Source organism: Protopterus annectens, chromosome 9.part0 (genome assembly GCF_019279795.1).
Source record: "Protopterus annectens isolate FY-2018-M chromosome 9.part0, PAN1.0, whole genome shotgun sequence".
Classification (NCBI taxonomy): Eukaryota; Metazoa; Chordata; order Ceratodontiformes; family Protopteridae; genus Protopterus; species Protopterus annectens.
Window position 1 is genome coordinate 412,136,331 of NC_056743.1, and position 20,447 is coordinate 412,156,777.

The window sequence follows — 20,447 nt, forward strand, 5'->3', positions numbered from 1 at the left end:
AGTCTCAACCTACACTTTTCACCCGGGGAAATTACCCCTCTCATCCTGCCCTGGTTACACTACTGTATATAGAGGCATTGGCCTCAAATCACTTTTTCCCATTTTGCACATGTGGTCAGTGTCATATCAACAGTGACCATCAGCTAAAGTCAATGTTCACACCACCAGATAGCTAATCCTACTGTTGTCATTCGTCAACACCAGACACACACACACACACACACATATAGAGGAGCACACATGCAGACATACCTACAGCTAAGTTACAGTCTCCAATCCACCTACTTTATGACTGTGGAATATGGGAGAAAACAGATGCACTCAGATAAAACCCATGTGAACACAGAAAGGACATAAAGACTCCAGACAGAAGGTACCAATGCCAAACCAAGCCAGAAAGCCTCTTGCTGTGAGGCAAACTTGCTACTCGGTTTGCCACTGTACCACCCTACACACACACACACACACACACACATAGAGAGAAAACACAGGCATTTGGGAGGCTTATGCTGTATATGCAGCTGCTTTTTTAAAATTGTAGGGTACTACAAGTTACGATCATTTTTTGGGGGGCTGCATATGTACTGCAGATAATCCACTCTAGGATGTTGGTGGTGTCAGCACAGAGCACAGACCATTTTTTTTTTTTTGTTAACAAAAGAGTGGTGAGAAGCAGAAAAGCAACTTGAACTTCCAGGGTGTGGCTATGTCTGAAGAGACCTAAGCATTGTTTTTACACCTTTTCCCAATCTAAAAGGGTGAAAAAATATGAAAACAGTAGAAACTTTTTCAGTTTTACGGAGATTCAGGGAAGGCCAACTGATGGACATTTACAAGAAGTGTACATATAAAGCTTAATCTCCACACAGCAGATCCCCTACACCTTAAGCATTGCCATATGCTGCAGTTTAAAACAATCATAGATCACCTGTTCTAATGAACTGGTTGTAACTGAAGCAATTCATGCTGAAATCTCTATTCTTTAAATATTTTCCAGTGTGTGTATGTTGGGGTGGGGTGGGGGTGGAATGCTATTGCCTGCAATGCTGTAATTTCACACACTGCCTTCTTACAAGCAATCTAAACTGCATTGCTTAGCCTAACTAACACATGTGCTATTCCTTTAAGGCCCCCAGTGGTTGGAAAATGAAGATGATTGGCATATACTCTTCCAATCAGAACTGGAAAGCAGAAGGAGGTTTTAACTCTAGCCAGCCACAAAAAAGCAGTTATGTTTCCTGCTTCCTTTTTGTAACTAGATCTGTAGCCGATTCCCTGACTGTTTGGAAGTTGTTTCTTTTACTGCTGCAATCAGGGTAGGTAAGTTTCAGTTTTCTTTGCAGTTATGGAAGTTGTGATATTAAGTTCTTGTCAGTGAAGGGATGACACACAGAGTTCTCCCCTCATTTAGTGTAGCCTTCAGTTAGTAAGAAGGTCTGCCTGCAGCTTGTTTGGTACAGCATGTTGTGATGTACAGCTGAGTAAACTGAGGGCTGTGCATGGGCTTATTACATGGGAACAAATGTTCTTGTATGTTAGTCTGCCATGCAGCACGAAACCTTTGCTGTTTTAAGTTTATCACAATACATTAATGTCCTAGAAATGTGAACTAAGTGTTTGTGAGGTCATCTACGAGGTACGCACAGTTTTAGCAGCATGATTGTTTTTCCTGAATTTGTTACAGTTCCTCCAGTTATTAACCTGGCTGTATGATATTCACTTGAACTCCTTTGTTGTTTCCTAAAGTTGGCTTATGCTTTGTGAATTCTGTCCGGGTTTCTCATTTCTTTTATTAGTTTTTTTTTTTTTTTTTTTTTTTTTCATGCTTATGCCTTGGTAGATGTTTTTAACAGGATAATAAATGTGTGCCTCACTGTTGTCTGAACTTGTTTGTAATTGATAAACATATGCAGTTGCATGACTAGCGCATAACCAAATGCAGATTAGTGGACTGTGCATTATCGTTGTGATGCGCTGTGTGTTGTTTTGACACTTATCATATATATTTTGGTATGTTTATATTGCTAGTAACAATGTAAAATACACACACTGCTTCTTTTACTGTCCTCGAATTTATCATAACAACTTGTAGATGTAATAAAGTATTTAAATGTCTTACATTTATAGTAAAGCTTTCTTCTGTAGGTCTCCACTGAAAGTGGGGTTTGCCAATTAGTGGCTAAAACACTGCTGACATGGGGTAATAACTTAAAATCTAACCGTTTGTACAGCTGAATCTGTACAGTCTGTGGGAGTTGGTCACCATGTCAAGGGGTTACAGTGAACACAAGTGATCAGTACTTGTGGGCAGAATTGGAGACCTCTGTGATTAAAATCAACAAAACAGTTGCCGTAGCATGCATGAAACTGGAGTACTGAGGTTGTGCAAAAACTAAAATCTTAACACTGAATACATAAAAAGTTAGCAGCAAGGGTGAAGGATTGTTCTGATGAGAAATGCAACATATTGTCACTGAGCTGTAAGAAAATGGGTGCAGTCTATAGGGTGTGCGAGGTCCATTTTAAACAACTGATAAGCGAAAAGATTTGGACTACGGATCATACCTGAAATTAATTTTCAGGAGTAGCTGGAAAAGGAAGCAGTCAAGATCGGCAAGGTACAAGAGTGCTTCACCGGGGACATAAACACTGTGAATAAGAAGACTGTGTACCTTTTCTGTAGGTCATTACTGAAGCTACATCTGGAGCACTGCATTGTGTTTCACAGACTGAAAGGAAAAGTAACTGAAACTTAATGGGTGTGGAGTAAGGCTGCCAGAATACTGAAGGGCATGAAAGCAAGGCATATAAGACAGCAACAGGCTAGGCTGGGGTATAATGTCTAGAAGAAATAAGGGAAATAAGACATGATACAGGATGTATGTCACTTGAACAAAGACCTGCGAAGAAAGCGGAGGGATACTTTCTCCAAATAGTGCTACTGTTTCACTTCTGACATCAGGAAGTGCTGACTAATTTAATTATTGTTTTTTTAGCTGTGTACATGAACTGGTGCCCTTCTTGGACCTTTTGTAGACATAACCTGGGCCACGAGGCCAAAGGAAGTTATGGAGTCTGTAAGACAAGATATTTGTGACAGGGTGGAGGAAACTGCAGGACCTGCAGAATACCCTTAAGGACGTATGGTGCACATGTAAAAACTGTACATAAACAGCTGACTGAAAGAAATGTTAGCACTTAACCACTGTTCTGCATGACTTCACAGAATGGGTGATGAAGTGAGAAAAATTATATAATATAAATAACTACATAAATTCATAAAGAGCAGGTCAGTAATCTGGGGGGGGGTGTTTGATAACTGGATGGGTGGAACTGGTACAAGGACCCTTTTAAGTCATGACCTTGGTGCCAAAGCACAAAACACTGCATGCATATGTTACAAAGCACATAAAATACATTAAAGTCCAAAGCCAAAAGCACTTGCATGAAGTGTAAAGCAGTGTAAGTCAAAAGTACACAAGTAGCAAAAGTTCATATAATATTGTATAACATTCTAGCCAGTAAGCCTACACACTATATACAGTGTTCTGCATATTGGTATCCAGTGTATTGGGCAAATAGACCAGCACTGTGTATGTGGGATTACACACAGTATATTACCCGAGTGTGCACATGTGTGTTCACATGTGTATAAATGGAGAAAATATTTAAAGGGGTCCATGAGATGTTAGTCCCCCCCCCCCCCAAGTAAGTTTGGCTCTGCAGATTTTCTTGTGGTGAAGCCACAGGTGAATTGTCAGCTCAAACCACTAATCTCCTAGTTGTGTTGCATTTTATGCAATGCTATGTAAATGGAGCTGCTGAAAGACTATTTGGTGGGAGAAGGAAAAAAGTATAGAATGTAGTTCTTTCTTTTTTACTTTGATAGAAATAAATCTTGGTGCTTGAATGAAGCACCATTAACTCTCTAAGTTGCCATGTATTAAATAACTTTCACAGTTGTACTTCCTTACTATGATTTTTTTGTTTTTGTTTTTGAATGTTATGTTTGTTTACAACATGGAGGAATTTGGTATTTTTCCCAATTACAGAATAGGTGAAAGGCACTTGTGAATGATGAGACATGCTCTACTGAGCTTGTACGGTCTTATTGAGAATTAGTTAGTACTGAGGTACCTCGGGTGGAGCCCTGCATATGAAGGGTGTGGGGGCCTACTTCACTTCACCCATGGCAGTATTTTTAACACTTGTGTGCTCTGCATTTTCACAGATTTGTCCCACTGATGACATTTGGCTCATAGTATTTAGTGACAGCCATATTAAACATCACTTACTTGGTGACAATGTTGTGCTGAGCAACTTTGATCCTCACTGATCTCTGCTACTGTTTTTATATTTTTCCACATTTTGTTTCCCAATAAAAATTATCTTTAGAAAAAGTCTGAGCCTCTTTGCCACTTACAATGAAATAAAAAAAATGAATATAAGTAAAGTGATGCATCATTCACTTTTAAACTTTTCTGTGGAACAACTTTTACACACACACACACACACAGTATCATCTTGTCTTATTTTGAAGCTGTTCATATCTTTGTCAGAGCAAAGAATAGCTTTTACATATTGATTGCTAGTTTACAAGCAATTGAATGTATAAATCAATGAAATATCACTCATTTTGTAGCTATATCTTATACTGAATGACATGATGGTTATCGTGTATCTTGCTTTATTTTAACTTTTCCCCCCTGCTCCAGGGACTGTCAAGCTCCTATGTCTCCAGTGCCTCACACAAGCAATTTGGACACCTCCAGGAGGTGAGAAGCAAGCAGCAGTGTGTGCAACTTTTAGTTATGGAATGCCAGAAGGGCTTGTGTCATAGTTGTCCCCAGGTTCGAAGTGCAATGAACATCAGAGAAGGCATGTCACTTGCTTTTGTGGGTTCTGGAATTCCTCAAGACTGCCCTGCCCCCTTGAAGCCTGTACATATACCTGCCCTTTTACCCCCCCCCCCAAAGGATGGGACAGGCAAAGCCCTGTCCCCTCATCCCCACCCCATGCCAGCTCCAGTAGGATCCCAAGCCGCTGTTTTCATTTGGGTCACCTGGATCATACTCTGAGCTTAATCCCCCTCTTCTCCTAGTACTTTCTACCTTTAAAATTTATTTAAATGCAAACATGGGTTGTCCTGTTAACTACTTTTCCTGTTGTGGAGGTTGCCAGATTTATTGCTCATATGCTTTGCTTGAAGTGAAAATGTTCAGAGTTCAGACTTAATCTATTCTGTCAGTCAGTCAATCACAAAACAGTTTGTTTTAGAATAGTATGTCATTGTATTGTAACTTAGATGAGTTCCAGTGAAAACTCACTATATTCAGTAGTGAAAATGGACACATTATTTTCACTCTTCGTAGGGATTTGTCTTGGATATAAATAAAGCAGAACTAAACCCCATATGTTATGTGATTGCTTGTCTGGGAGACGGACGTTCTCACATTACCTTGAAAAATCAAATATAAAACAATTAATACAAAGCCTGTCATCTGTAACTTTTTTTTTTTTTTTGTAGATTGTCTAAAATTTCCCGAATCTGAACAGTAGGGATTGTAGGCAGCATTTAGTCCATGACTTTAAAGACAAAGAAGAAAATGCTTTACCCTTTAAGGTATTGGTCAGTTGTTAGACCATTAGGAGGTGAAAATGTTTTACTGAGGGTCCTGCTGAGAGACAGAGTTGGTAGGTAACTGGGGCATTTATGAACTAAGAAGGTTGACAGCCAGTTTTGTTGTTTTTTTAACCGATAGCCATATCTAGAATAATCTTGTTTTCTCTACTGTGTGAAAATGTAGCACATCTGCAACGTTTTGCTTACAGAATTGAATGGATCTAATTCTAGTTGCATGAGAGGCAGCAGTTAACACTCATTTGTACTGGGAGTCCAGCTTGCATTTAATTTTAAGTTTGTGGTGCCATTTTTTTTTTAATATATAAAAGACACCCAAACATACAAACACTTTGGGGACAGTTTATTTAATTTTAAGTGCAGTTTATTTATAGTGCAAAGGTATAATTAAAGTTTGACAGCTGAGTAAATTGTTAACTCACTTATGTACAATATTGTTTAAAGGAGAACCATACTCAAATGACAGAAAACATGTTTTTCAGCGTATCTTGAACTTTTTTGCATTATCAATGTTTCTGTATTAAAGTGGTTGTCATTTACTAATTTTTTATACCTAAAATGGTCTGAAAGAAGGCTGCCATGGCTAGTTAGTTAATTCCTTTACCATCCAGATGTCCTACGAAGAGGGGATCATTTACTGGGGTTCTCTCTCATCGGGTTACAACAGTATTCTCTTTTTATTTTACGTTTGTTGACCGGGCTAGTCGAACTGGATCTGTGTCCATTTTCAGTAGAGGTCCGGGGAGAAAAGCTCCACATAAAAGACATTAACAAACAGAACATTAAACTTCAGTTACAGATTATTTGTCAGACAAAACAGGTGTTACATGGTAACTTAGCATTTATGATGGATAAAAGTAGAACCAGTAAGATGACCCCCCCCCCCCACCACCTTTTGGATGAATTTTTTTTTTTTAACCAAACACTGCAAGAAGAAAAATGTATTCAGAAGAATTTGGTACTATTATTGTCTACTTTTCACTGTCAGCATCATTCCACATTTTTAATTGCTTTGCTTTACTGATTGCCATTATTTATTTTATTTAAAACAATGCTGCGGTGGTACGGCGGTAGCGCTGTTACCTCACAGCAAGAGGTTCTCCCATTCGATTCTCTGCTGGGCTTGGGAGTGTCTTCTGTGTGGAGTCTGCATGTCCTCCCCGCGGTTTGGTAGTGTTCGAAAGACATCTGTTCGTAAATGGGCGTGCCTTCGTTGAAGGTTGAGTGCCAAGCTGGCACCTCAGCATTTCGTAAAAATCTACTGCCAATCATTAGCAGACCGGAGTTCCGCTGTGGCGACCCCTTACTGGGAAAAGCCAAAAGACAAACAACAACAATCTTTGTGGTATCCCCCAAGTCACAAACGACCCACTATGCAAGTATAGTGGATCCAAAACAAAGCAGTTTAAGAATCCTCTGTGTGGAAGTGTTTCAGTTCCTGTATGTCTAGTTAATCACTATATATTAAAAAGCAGAAAACAATCAGAAAATGGTAGTAGATGTAGGGAACTTAAAATCCCCTATAATCAAAAAAAAAAATAAAAACTTATTTTGAAATATTAATACTATATAGAATTATTAACTCTAATCCATGCAAGGTAGACTGTTTCCAGTCGAAAACTAGTGCACGAATACATACCATGCCCAGCAGATTTGATAGGTTTGTGAACAGATGGGAGTTTTTGGTCATTGGACAGTAATGACCAACTGGGAACGTAGTTGTATAGAATGTTAGTGCCGGACAAGCAGATGGGACTCTGGATAATTTTATAGGTGGTAAGAAACTGTGTATATGTTAGTTGTTAGGGTAGTTCTAACCAAGTTAGGATTTTTAGTGCTTGGTTCTGAATGGGGCATTTGCTGCAAATTTTGCAATTTTATTATAGCATTGTTCAAGTTTCGATTTTTGTGATGCCTGAAGGGTTAGAAAGGATGGGAGCACCATAAAGAAGTGTGGGGAGGAGATAAGTTGTGGCAAGTGTAGCTTTAGTTGAGTCCGGGAGAAAGTTTTTGGCTCTAAAAGCATCCCTAGTTTTTGATTAACTTTTCTTATGAAATTTTGTATATGCAGGTTGAATTTAAGATAATCATTCATTATCATCCCTATTATGAGGACTGACTTCAATGGATGCATTATTAACAGAGAAGACATTAAATTTTGTGTTCCCATGGGAGAGGGATTTGAAGGAATCTTTTTTTTTTTTTTAACAGTTGAGCATGAGTTTTGAGTTATAAAGCTATGTTTCAGTTGCTGTTAAAGCTTCAACAGTGATTTTTTTTTTTTAGGTGTGCCACATTATCAGATGTGCAGATGAATGTGGAGCTATCAGAGTACTGTTGGAGAGTCCTGTTGTGTGGAATGTGGTGGTGAGAAAGTTTAAAGAGGAGGGGACCAAGGATGGAACCTTGTGGCACACTGGTGTGACTGGGAGGTATGGAGAGAGAGTGGAGTGTCATTTTACTGACTGATACCTATTGAATAGGTAGCTTTTGAACCATAGAAAGGTGGACTAAGAGATCTAATGAGGACATTTGAAGTAGAAGTTTGCTGTGACAAAACTGTGTAAAGCGCATTAGACAAGTCTAGAAATAAAAAAGAGACTAGTTTGCCAATATCTCTAGCTTTGTAGACCGTGTCTATATAGTTAGAATGGGAAAGAGTGAAGCCATGTTCTGTGGGGGAATATGAACTGTTCCTGCTGGAGATAGTTTAGCAATTGTTTTTGAATACATTTGTCAAGTATTTTGAAGGGGGTGGTAAGATTGCTATAGGTTTAAAGTTAATAATGTCTGTTGAATGCCCTCATTTGCACAGAGGGATAATGTGTGAATTTGTTTCCAGAGAGGGAATGTGGGATTGTCAGACTTGACTTTTTATAAGGATTGAGACATGGTAGGCAACGCTATCAGCTGCTATTCTAACATATTCATTTTGAAGGTCATCAGCTGAAATAGGGCATGGTTTGAGTCCAACAGTAGTTTTATATAGGTTATGGGCAAAATTTTAAAAGTGAACGTGATTGTGGTGATATGTGCCTGTTGGGCAGGGTTAGGATCAGATGCCAGGGAGTTCTTGATTAGAGATGCTATACCATCTGAAATAAGAGCTGAATTTGTAATGTGCTATTGGGAGAGGGGTTAGGGTTGAATTTATGGCTGGGATGCAAAATTTGTTTAATGGCTGTCCTGATTTTTTTAGGGGTGCATTTACTATTATTATTATTATTATTATGAAAGTTGTTACAGTAGAGTTTTTTTGTCTTCATTAACTTGCTTTTTAGTACAATTGCAAATCATTCTGTAGTTTTCAAGATATTTATTTACGTTATTTTATTTTACATTCGTTGACTGGGATAGTCCGACTGGATACAGGTCCCAGTTTCAGCGGAGGCCCGGGGAGAAGAGCTCCAAACTTACAAACGGATAAAGACAAGCAAATTACGGTATATGCACAAACATATTGTATTAACATTCAAGCTACAGTCTCACATTTCAAGCCTATGAAGAATACAGTTTACATTCAGAAATTTATACAAATGTTACAGTTTCTCTTAAACCTATAGGTGCAGCTTGTATACAGAGTATATGCAAAGATGTTAGTTTCTGTTTTCAAACATTTTGGTGTAAGATGTTAGTTGCTTTGAATAAACAAAATTGCAGGGATATGGAAGTAGATGATGCTTTAGTCAGGGTTAGAGCAAGAACATAACCAGTGAGTTTTAAAATACTGAGTTAGATTTTTTTGAACTGATTTAAGGGAGAGGTTCAGAGTAAGGTCAGATGGGAGCGGATTCCAGGTTTTGCCTACTGAATTTGCAAGGTTCTCCAGCTAGGTTGTTGGCTTTAACAGATTGAACCAAAAGTTTTGTAGTTTTGTAGTGGAACGAAGTGGCCTAGTGTTTTTGTAGGGATAGGTAATGTTTTTAAGGGAGAGTGCTTTTTCGGGGATGGTTAATAACCTTGAATGCTACAGTAAGTTGATTATATTGAATTAGCCTGGGGAGTTCTAGCCATCCTAAGAGGTTTAGGTTTTGACAATGGTGTGTCCTGTAGGGAGTTCCTGTGGCAAGCCTGGCAAGATTGTGGCAGCTAGAGTTTGCTGAGATCAGTTTTGTTCAAGTTAGAGTATTGGTGAGGCATAGAGTAGACTTGAAAGCATATGAGTGCGGGCAATGGCAGTCCTAGCTAGAGGGGTGAGAAAAGGTTTGTTTTTGTATAGGGAGCCAAGTTTTCTAACTGTTTTAATAGTTTGGTTTACATGCATATCCTATATTTGCGGTTGTCTGTTATAACACCCAGGAGTTTGGTATACATATCTGGTGAGATTATGATCCCATTGTTAGATGTTCTAGTGAACGAAGGTTGAGAGGATTTGCAAGTAGGGGAGAAGAGCAATAGTTTTGTTTTATGCAAATTGCAGCTGGAATACTTGCTTACCCTATCTCTATCTTAATTAATAGGACCATCACAGAATGCACTATACCATCTCTTTGGAAGGTCTCATATTATACCTCTACATAAGGGAGGAAGCTCAACTGAACTCTAATTTCCGTCCCATAGCTCTACTTTCTCCTTTAGCAAAAATCATGGAGAGATGCATTCACCTGCAACTTCTTGATAATCTCCTCCAAAATAATCTTTTAGCCAACTGCCAGCATGGCTTTAGGCCTTTTATAGTACTACTACTGCACTCCTATTCTTTTCGGACTCCATTAATAAAAATCGAAACAACAACTTACTCGCCTCTGCTCTCTTTCTAGACCTCTCCAAAGCCTTTGACATGGTGAATCATCACTTAATGATAGATATACTTACTTCACTTTCAGTTAACACTCAGGCAGTCAAATGGTTTGAATCCTATCTTAGAAATAGACAACAGACAATGGGACAACAATCTATCCACTCTACTCCCTATCTCGCAGGGAGTCCCACAAGGCTCTATTTTGGGGCCCCTTCTCTTTTCTAATTTTATCAATGACCTGAAAACATCCCTACCTCAAACCACCTGTATTCAATATGCCGACAACTCTTCTGCTGAACTTCAGTCTTAACACCCAAAAAGTATTTACCTTAGTTGAAAACTGGTTCTCAAAATGGTGTCTCCCCCTTAACCCAAAAAAAAAAAAAAAAACTTCTACTGTTTACCCCTACCCAGAAGTCTCCCTCTATTGATTTCACAATTGCATCAAATAATGGCACTGTAATTGTACCAGACCCAACTACTAAACTCTTAAGCGTAACAATTGACCATAACCTCAACTTTGACTCGCACATAAACTCAACCATCAAATCAGTGAATAGAAAACTGGGATTCCTCTATAGGCTAAAACCATTCCTAACACCTATAGCCGGGGCTACTATTGCCCAAACTCATCTAATTTCCACGCTTCTGTATGCCTCCCCAATTTTTACAAATCTATCTTAAAAATAATCAAAATAAGCTGGCCACTTCTTGCAATAGCACTGCCAGATTTGCCACTGGGTCCTCATTCCGTACTCACCATTGTCAAAATCTAAGTAAACTAGGATGGTTGGAACTACAAAACTAGCTTCTTTTTCAACAACTAACCATCACCCACAATCTTGCATAATCCTAAGAATACTCCCATTCTCTCTAACTTGATCAACCCCTATAAAAATCTAAGTACCCTACACTCGGCCAATAAATTACTAGCTGCAACCCTAAAAATCCAATAACAAATCAGGTGATTCTCTATTTACTAACACCATTGGAATCCTTTGGAATAAACTTCCAAGTAATCTTATATCCCTTTCATCTACTCGTCTGTTCAAAAAGCATCTAAAAACCTTCCTTAAGTCACAATGGCTGTGTCCATGCACTAATCCTGGATGAAACTCTGTCACAACTAACCTTCTTTGTTTACTAAGTTTTCTGCTTTTAACTCTGTTGTCAAGTGTCTATTTTGTCTTGTACCTATTATTCTATATACCTAGTTATATGTCCTTTCCTCATTGCTGTTTCTTTTTGTTATGCAATGTAAATAAGCCTAAATCATAGGGTTTTTTGTTACTATGTATAACCAATTGTTGATTAGTATCCCCTTATGTCTATAGTTATTCGTGTATATTAGTTGCATCCAGCTGCTGTGGAGCTTTTCTCCCGGGGCCTCTACTGAAAATGGATATATATCCAGCTAGACTAGCCCGGTAAACAAATGTAAAATAAAGTAATAAATAAAAATGATTAGGTTTTAATATCAGCTGTTGATTAGAGATCCAGCTTTCCACTGCATTTAAAGGTTTTCTGGGTTAAACTAAGGAGATCTGTGGGGGTAGAGGCTGAGCAAATCAGATTGGAGTCATCAGCCTATTGTATACAGGTTGCATCTGGGATTACACTGCGGAGGTCATTGATAAAGAGGGAGAAAAGGAGACCTAATATGGAGCCTTGAGGGACACCAAGGGTAACGGGGAGAAGAATGGACAGCCTTTTGTCTTCCACTAAGATAAGATTGAAACCATTCGGCATGGTTGTTTAGGGATATTTTATTTAGGGTAAGGTAGCTGGTAGTTAACCATGTCGAAGGCCTTGGAAAGATCGAGAAACTGGGTAGAAGATAGTTTGTTGTTGTTACAGTTGGAATTTATGACATTAAAAAAAGGAGAGGAGGGCTGAGGTGGTACTGTGCTGTGGTCTAACTCCATGCTGGGAGTTGGCCAGAAGATTATGTAGAATAAGGTAGTGTTTGTGGAGACGCTTTTCCATAGTTTTAGCCAGAGGGGAAAGGATAGCTATTAGTCTATAGTTTGACAGCTCAGTGGAGCTGCCTCCTTTGTGGAGTGGTATGACATGTGATATTTTCCAGATAGAGACTTCAGTTATGGTTCTGTTTATCAAAATAGAGACAGGGTATGCTGTAACATCAGCAGCTTTTTGCAGGTAGTCTGCAGGGAGGAGGTCAGCTGAATGAGTGGTTGGTTTGAGATTTTTTAATTAGGGCTCTGAGTGAAGTCGGAACTTTTTGGAAGCTAAAGGAGAGAATGTCACTGGGTTTAGGGTTAGGACAAGTGGGTTTAAGTTTGCCAGCAAGGGCCTGGATGGTTTCTGGAAAGAAATTGTTGAAGGTGTTTGCAATGGACTCTGGCGAATTTTGGGTTGGGGCTGAGGGGGTTGAAGTTGTGGATTGCTCTGGGTGGAGGAGTTTAATACCTGCTCAGAACTTCTGTGGCTTATTGTGGTGTCTCTGCTGTAGATGGCTAGGAATGTGTTATTAAAGTGTGTTACTGCCTCATCTAGTGGTAGTTGTTTTAGAATTGACCAATTGCATAATTTAAGTTCTTCTAAGAATTTATTAAGGTTGAAGTTTTTGTTATTTCTTATTGTTTTATAGGTGGGTAGATGTGGGCATTCAACTTTATGCCCAATAGTATACATTAAGAAATTATCACTTAGATCTTCAGGGAGAGTACCTGATTTGTACATGTGTTGAGGACTATTAATTAGTATCCAGTCTAGGATACTTTCTTTATTGTTAGGTGTGCTGATCTTAGTAGGGGAGGTTATAGTTTGTGTAAAACCAGGTAGGTTTATGTGGGTGATTGGGGTCTCTGCAGTGTAGGTGTTCAATCTATACTGAGGTCCCCTAGAACAATGGTCTCTTGGGGGTAGGCACTGGATTAACCACAGCAGAGGAATCCTCGGAGCCCGTGATTAAAGGAAGAGGCTTTTTTCTTGCTTTCTTTCTTTAAATTCTAATCTGTGTTCTGTTTTTAAACACAGGCAACATCCCAAACAGTACAATTGGGTGGAACTTGTTAGCATTAGAGCCTTATTTAAGGGTTGGGAAAAGTTTGGGTGGTTTATATTTGCCATTCTTTCCTTGCTTTTCTGTCTCCTGCATTAGCATCCAACTACTTTTGGATAGCCAAATTGTATTCTTTTTAGGCACTTCCTTTTAGAGGTGTGAGGCTATTTAGGATATTCAGGAATATTTTATTGATTTCATTTACAGCATCATCTGAGGGGAGGATTTTTAAGAAGTTACATTTAATGGATGATAGGTTAGTGGTGAGCATTTTTGAGGTTAAACTTGGAAATGCTATGCGTCGTTTTATAAATGTGCTGTTTAAGTGGCTGCCCCGTTCTTCTAATACATATGTTTAGAATTGTTTAATTTCAGGAATGTTATAAAAAGCTCTGCTGAACAGGAATGTTATAAAAAGCTCTGCTGAACTGAATTTTGGTACTTGTTTTTTTGTAAGGGGAAATGTATTTGTTGGGAAATATTAAAACAGTATCACCACCTTTCCTCTTATGTGGTCATTGCATATTATATTATAGCCTGGAGGTGTAATTTTTGGAGTTGTTTATGCTGGGACATAAAGACAAGTTTAAGTTACAGCAAGAATAAGAGGCTCGTGCTAGGTAATCCAGGCATGCAGCTCACCAAGTTGATTTGTTATGCTTCTTAAATTTGTAGCAGCAAAAGTTAGATTACAAGGGAGAGTCTGACCATTGTAAGGTTAGTGGGGTGTGAAAGAGAATTGTCTGTATGTTCATTGTTATAGGGCCAGGTTTAGGGTTAATGTCTCCTAGAAGAATTTTAGTATATTGGGGAATTGCTGATACTTGTTTTCAGAGAGCACTTTTCTACTTAATTTTGTTTTGGTTCGAATTAAAATGGAGTTAATCAGTCTATACTTGGAGTAAAAGTGAGGGGCATCATTAAATATGTTTGGTGAGATGTGTAGAGAGTGTAGGGAGGAAGTATGAACAGGTGGTTGGGACGGAGTTGGAGAGATGTGGAGAGCTATTATAGAGTCATCGTGGGGTGAAAGATGGCCCAGTAGCAGGAGAAGAACAGCGGATCAGTTGAGGAAGTAGCACGATTAACTAAAGGGATCGGATGTTATAGTTGGCAGGTAGTGGGGAAGTAGAGATTAAGGAGGAAAAAGAAATTGACAAGGTAGAAGAATATTTAGTGGTGGTGGAGTCTGAAAGTTAATGGAGGGTAGGTAGGAAAGAATCCTTTCCTGTGAAGGAAGAGAGCTAGATTGTCCTAGTATCTTCTATGGAATGTAATAAGCCAAATACCTTGCTGTCATAAATATATTACTAACTAACATGCTGGCAACCTCCTTGTTTGTGGGCAGAGGAGGTAATCAAAAAGTAAAGCTATAATTCCTAAGGTTACCTGCAAGGGCCGTGGGAGCTACTCGCGTCTCCGATTAGAAGTATCTAGAACCCAACCCTTTTCTTTTGCACAGTTCTAGTTACCGGTTGCCCCATTAGCTTCCATGGTGAAGCAAAGGTATTCTTCTTCTCCAGCTGCTAGGGAGCAAAGTAACTTGCTAGAGAACTTTCCAGCAGGTTAGGTTTGGTCAAAGAAAGAAAAGCTCGGAGACTATTCATTCCGTATCAGTCCCATTATTCAGTGCAGTTTGGCACATGAGAGAGAAGTGATTATTTAGCAGAGTAACACGCCATCAAATGATGCATTCCTGATAATGAGCGTACCACCTCAAGCCAAAAATGTGGTTTATTCCCCATAAAAGCTGATGTACCTGACAAATCTCTGGAAGAATGTCAGTCTGGTTGATTGTTTTTATGATTTATATGATTTATAAAAACTATTGCTTTCTGCATGTAGATAGTACCAGTAAATGCCTGTTCAGAGATGTGGGAAACTGAGTATTTCCATATTTGCCAGAAATTGCATCACCTCTAGGTCAAAAATTCCCACCCCACCCTCACCCTGAGACCCACAAACTGAACTTGCTGCGCTCCAACTGACTAAACAAATTATTGATTTATAGACTATAAAATGGTTAAATGTACTAGCTGGATCACCAATAATGGAAAAATATTTTTATGGCAGGTGAGTTTTAACTGTCCATCTGCACCCATATGTCAAAGCTGGTTATGCCCAAAGATTGTATAGTAATTCTCTAGAGCCAGTAATAAACTAGCATACTTGGGGTGGGGGGTGTAGTACATTCTAGAAATCCTCCGTACCATTGTAGCCACCACATGTACCACCCCTATAATATCATCCCTGGCAAAAAAAAAAAAAAAAAAAAAAGCCAACTACAATTTACTGGCCTTTCTCTTTTTTTAATGTTTCAGACACAACTGCAGTAAACCATTCTAAATTTAAGGACTTTACATAGATAAATCTGCTCAGGTGCTATGATGAGCTCTTAAAATGTACTCAACTCCCATCAGCCTCTGCTGCTACTTGTACTGGGGAGTTCTACTCCCTCCTGCAAAAGTGTATCGATCTGGTGGTCCCTCCTGCAAAAGTGTATCGATCTGGTGGTCCCCACTAGAACCAAATATAACAGGAAATTTGAAAACTAACCACCTTGGTGATCCCTCAGTACAAACAATCTCAAAAATAAGTAAAAGAACAAGCTTCTATGACATATCCAAGTCTGCCAGTATTTGAAGACTCTATTAGAAAGATCATCAAAGAACTAAAAATGACCTTTATGAAAATCAGAGGAAAATGAAATGAAGCTAACCGTAACTATGAATCCTTTTTTAATTGTGTCAGAAAATTAAGGGATAACAGTCTAACAGTGTTCTTAATTAAACCGAAAAGGCATGACCAGGCCTGACCCTAAACACCTAGGTAATATATACTTGCAGAAACAGTCACTGAAATTCAACAAATCCCAGAGTTCTTACTGCATCTGTGACCATCAAGGAACGTGTTGTTCTTGTGGTCTTAAAAGCTAGAAATGCACTTCCATAGCTCTAGGCAATTTACAGGGATGCCTGGTGAATAACGCCAAACATGTCCCTATGGAAAAAAACTCCTCCTGAAGTTTTTCTTAATTTAGGCTTAGGCAAAAGGCATGTCAATAAGTATAGAAAATGACAGTTTTATGCTCCCTCATAAGGGGGAGGGGATCCCACCACATATCCTACAGACCCTTCAGCCTTACTAGCCTAATTTGCAAAGCCATTGAGTGCATCATGTCTGGCTTCATCAACTACAGTATCAAAATACGGCTAAAACCTCAACAGTTTGGTTTTGTTATGAGGAGGTCCTATCATCTTAATTTAGTTGCCTTTTTTCAAGAAAGGTACAGAGGTAGTGGATAGTGGTCACTTGACCCATGCAGGCTGTCTAGATGTAGCTATGCTGGCATTATAAATAACTTAAGGGATGTAACTTTAGACAGTTGAGTATTAAGGTGGTTAGCAAAATGTCTGAAAGAAATAACCAGTGTAGTCAAGGTGGCTGGTGCTACCCGAGTAAGTAAGAAGGTAACTAATGGTGTACCTCGGGGCTCAGTTTTGAGACTCCTCTGTTTGCCATATATTTCTCTCACTTCCAAACCATAAACACAGACCTATGGAAAATTATGGCAGTGACTGTAAATGAGATGATATTGTCCGGTACCCCTGGACATGGAATCTGTACAGCAAAATATAATACTCTGAAACCAATAGTGCACTGAAAATGGCTAAAATTAAATTAAAAAAAGTACAGTATTGTCACATGTTGTAAACTACCGTTTTGTAGGACTTGGTTTGTAAGCCAGTAACTCATTCCAAACAGACACATTTGTCAGGGATCCTGGCACCCTGTTCAACAGCTTCCACTCCCTTTTTTTTTTTTTTTTTTTGACCATCGTGTGGTATTAGTAGTCTGGAAACCCTTCTGTTTACCACAACTCATATCTAAAGGCATCTCCTCCAGGTGTAAAGAAGTTATTGTCCTGCAATAGCCACCTCTGATTATGTCCGTTAATAATGCCCCATTTTTCATGTACCCATCCAGACACCTCACATGGCTAGAAAGATGTCAGACTCCTAACATATATTTTAGTAGTCTAAAACCCTCTCTCTTGTAGACTTCTACATGGAGATCAGTGTATTGCATTCCAAGCAACCCCCCCCCCCCAAAGCAAACGGCTCCACAAAAAGTAGAGCTAAGGGTTTATATATCCACCAGCATACAAATATGGCCACGGGACAGGTATATTATGCAACATTTACCTACTCTGGAGCTAACTGTCCTTATATTTAAAACAAAAGTTATGTGCTCAAGACTTTTTAAAATGTTAATATTTGGATGGGCATCCTGAAGTTCATCCATAGCCTGACCTGCTTTGCAATTCTGTAAGTAGGAGGCATATCATGTGAGTGGCTATTTTATTTATTTTTTATTTTTATTTTACATTTAACCGGGAGAGTCCGACTGGATACATGTCCATTTTCAGCGGAGGCCCGGGGAGAAAAGCTCCAGGTACATAACAGACATATGAACATTGTTAATGCAAAAAAGGAAGATAGTTGAGTTCTAAATACAATATAAAGATACATCACATCTTGGGAAAAAAATAACAGCAGCATGTAAAAAAAAAAACAAGCAAGCGGTGTCTTCTAATACTCGTTCTCCTATATAAATGTTCAGGATACCCTGTGAGGTGTGACTCCTTGTTTGTTTCAGTTGGAAGTTACAGTTGGAAGTTACATGGACAGTAAAAAAGTTGAACAGCTAACGTTACTTTGTACTCAAATTCATACTTCGTATGGTTGAATCAAAAGGGCTCAAAATATTTAAAACCAGCACAATGTACACAGATTTACAAAGATGGATGTGATAAAAACAAACAAAAAAAAAAATTCTTTAAGCACTGGTGTGCTGTTAAATTGTTTTCAACATATAGTCTAATTAGCTGTCTGATTCTCGCACAGAGCCCCAGCGATACTGTTAATGATTGCTGAAAGATTCTTGCTCAACTAAAACAAGTCAAATTAACTTTCTGAAATAAAAAAAAAAAAACTTATTGCATTGCATTGGTTTTAGCTGCCTCTAATGTTTGTTACTCATTATGAGTGGGTGTTTAGTCCCTTTTTGGGAAATGGGTGTTGGGTTTGAGTGGGTGTTTATACCTGTTTAGACCTTTGGGAAATGGGGGTTGTGTTATAGTTATTCATGTTCAGCTGCTAAATCAGTCATTTTAAAGGCAAGATATTACCCATAGACATAGGTTCATAGTTTTAGTATTGAGCTAACTGCCCTTGCGAGCCATTTTTAAGCCTAGCCAATTATCCCTTGTGAGGCTCAAGCCTTGCACCTTGTGTTTGTAAGGCAAACTCCTTAGCCATTGAGCTACCCTCCCAACCCTTTTGTACATTCGGCAGTCAGCACAAGTTGAAAAAAAAATGAACTGTGATAGCTTTCCTTGAAAGTAGATCTCATTTTGGAACCTGTGCAGAATCTCTTTACTCGTATGTATGTACTTATCTGGATGGCCAATATGTTTGCATTACATTTGCTCAATGTAAGTGCATTTAGTATTCTACCATTCCTCCATCCCTCACTTCCCCCTCACCCCTTTGCCATCAGGCATATGTTTCAATGTAAGTGCATTTAGTATTCTACCATTCCTCCATCCCTCACTTCCCCCTTGCCCCTTTGCCATCAGTCATATGTTAGGTCTCTATGGATTTCCTGTCATCCACCCATTCTAGTAGTTTGTTTAATGATCTACATCACCATATGTGAAGGAGTACTTTTGCAGATTCAAGGATTAGTTGGTGCATACAGCCTGCAGCCTCAGCCCCCTGCTTCTGTCCCTGTCGTTCCTGTTCAGGACAACCCCATCACATCTTGGTGGTGTGTTCCTTGCTCCAGTATCATGTCCTTGTGCCGTGTTCCTTGCTCCAGTATCATGTCCTTGTGCCATGTTCCTTGCTCCAGTATCATGTCCTTGTGCCGTGTTCCTTGCTCCAGTATCATGTCCTTGTGCCGTGTTCCTTGCTCCAGTATCATGTCCTTGTGCCGTGTTCCTTGCTCCAGTATCATGTCCTTGTGCCGTGCCGTGTTCCTTGCTCCAGTATCATGTCCTTGTGCCGTGTTCCTTGCTCCAGTATCATGTCCTTGTGCCGTGTTCCTTGCTCCAGTATCATGTCCTTGTGCCGTGTTCCTTGCTCCAGTATCATGTCCTTGTGCCGTGTTCCTTGCTCCAGTATCATGTCCTTGTGCCGTGTTCCTTGCTCCAGTATCATGTCCTTGTGCCGTGTTCCTTGCTCCAGTATCATGTCCTTGTGCCGTGTTCCTTGCTCCAGTATCATGTCCTTGTGCCGTGTTCCTTGCTCCAGTATCATGTCCTTGTGTCTTTTTTTTATCTTGTTTTGGGAAGACTTCTGCTTGTACAGCCTAGGGTCATTTTCCTCACATATTGGTGGTATGTTCCTTGCTCCAGTATCATGTCCTTGTGCCTTTTTTGGATCTCGTTTTGGGAAGACTTCTGCTCCTTCAGCCTTGGGTCACTTTCCTTTTCCTTATCCGTCCATCTCCTGCACCCTTCCAGTGCCGGTCTTCTAGACTCTCTTTTTTTTTTCTGTCGTGATGCCCTTCTTGTTTGGCTCGCAGAACTGCACACAGCACTGAAGGTGTGGCTTGATGAGGACCAGGTAGAGCAGGTACATTACTCATTAGCCTCTCTTGCCTGTTCCTTGAGGACATACCCAGGTATCTTGTTAGCCTGCTGCTAGTACCATTTTGCACTGACTCCTGCTAATGTTGTAGCCAGATGTGATTAGTGTCCCTAGACCTATTCCCTGCTCAGCTGGCATCCGCTCTCCTTCCCTAGCTAATTACTCTCTGGTACCAGAGTTACTGAGATGTTGGTGCAATATTGTGCACATTTCTGCACTGAACATCACGTGCCATCTGTCAGCTCAATGGGTCAGCCTTTCCAAATCCTTCCCAGATTTTCTCCCCATCCTGTACTGCTGCACCTATGTTGTCATAGCCAACCCTGTTTACTGTTCTGTCTGATACAAACCTGCTGAAAAATACCTGCCTCAACTCCTCTTTTT

The 20,447-nt window shown here is 39.5% G+C and overlaps 1 protein-coding gene across 4 annotated transcripts in view; it reads left to right on the forward strand.

Annotated features, from left to right (window-relative positions):
* Positions 1 to 1,230: 1,230 nt before the first annotated feature.
* The window catches only part of NUDT18 (nudix hydrolase 18), a 440,532-nt gene continuing 421,315 nt past the window's right edge, over positions 1,231 to 20,447 (forward strand). For 2 of the 4 annotated variants that reach the window (XM_044082947.1, XM_044082948.1), the window contains exon 1: positions 1,234 to 1,320. The gene's annotated coding sequence lies outside the window, so the exon portion shown is untranslated. Of the gene's footprint in view, positions 1,321 to 20,447 lie in introns of all 4 variants that reach the window. The other 2 variants (XM_044082949.1, XM_044082951.1) reach the window with 2 other exon arrangements.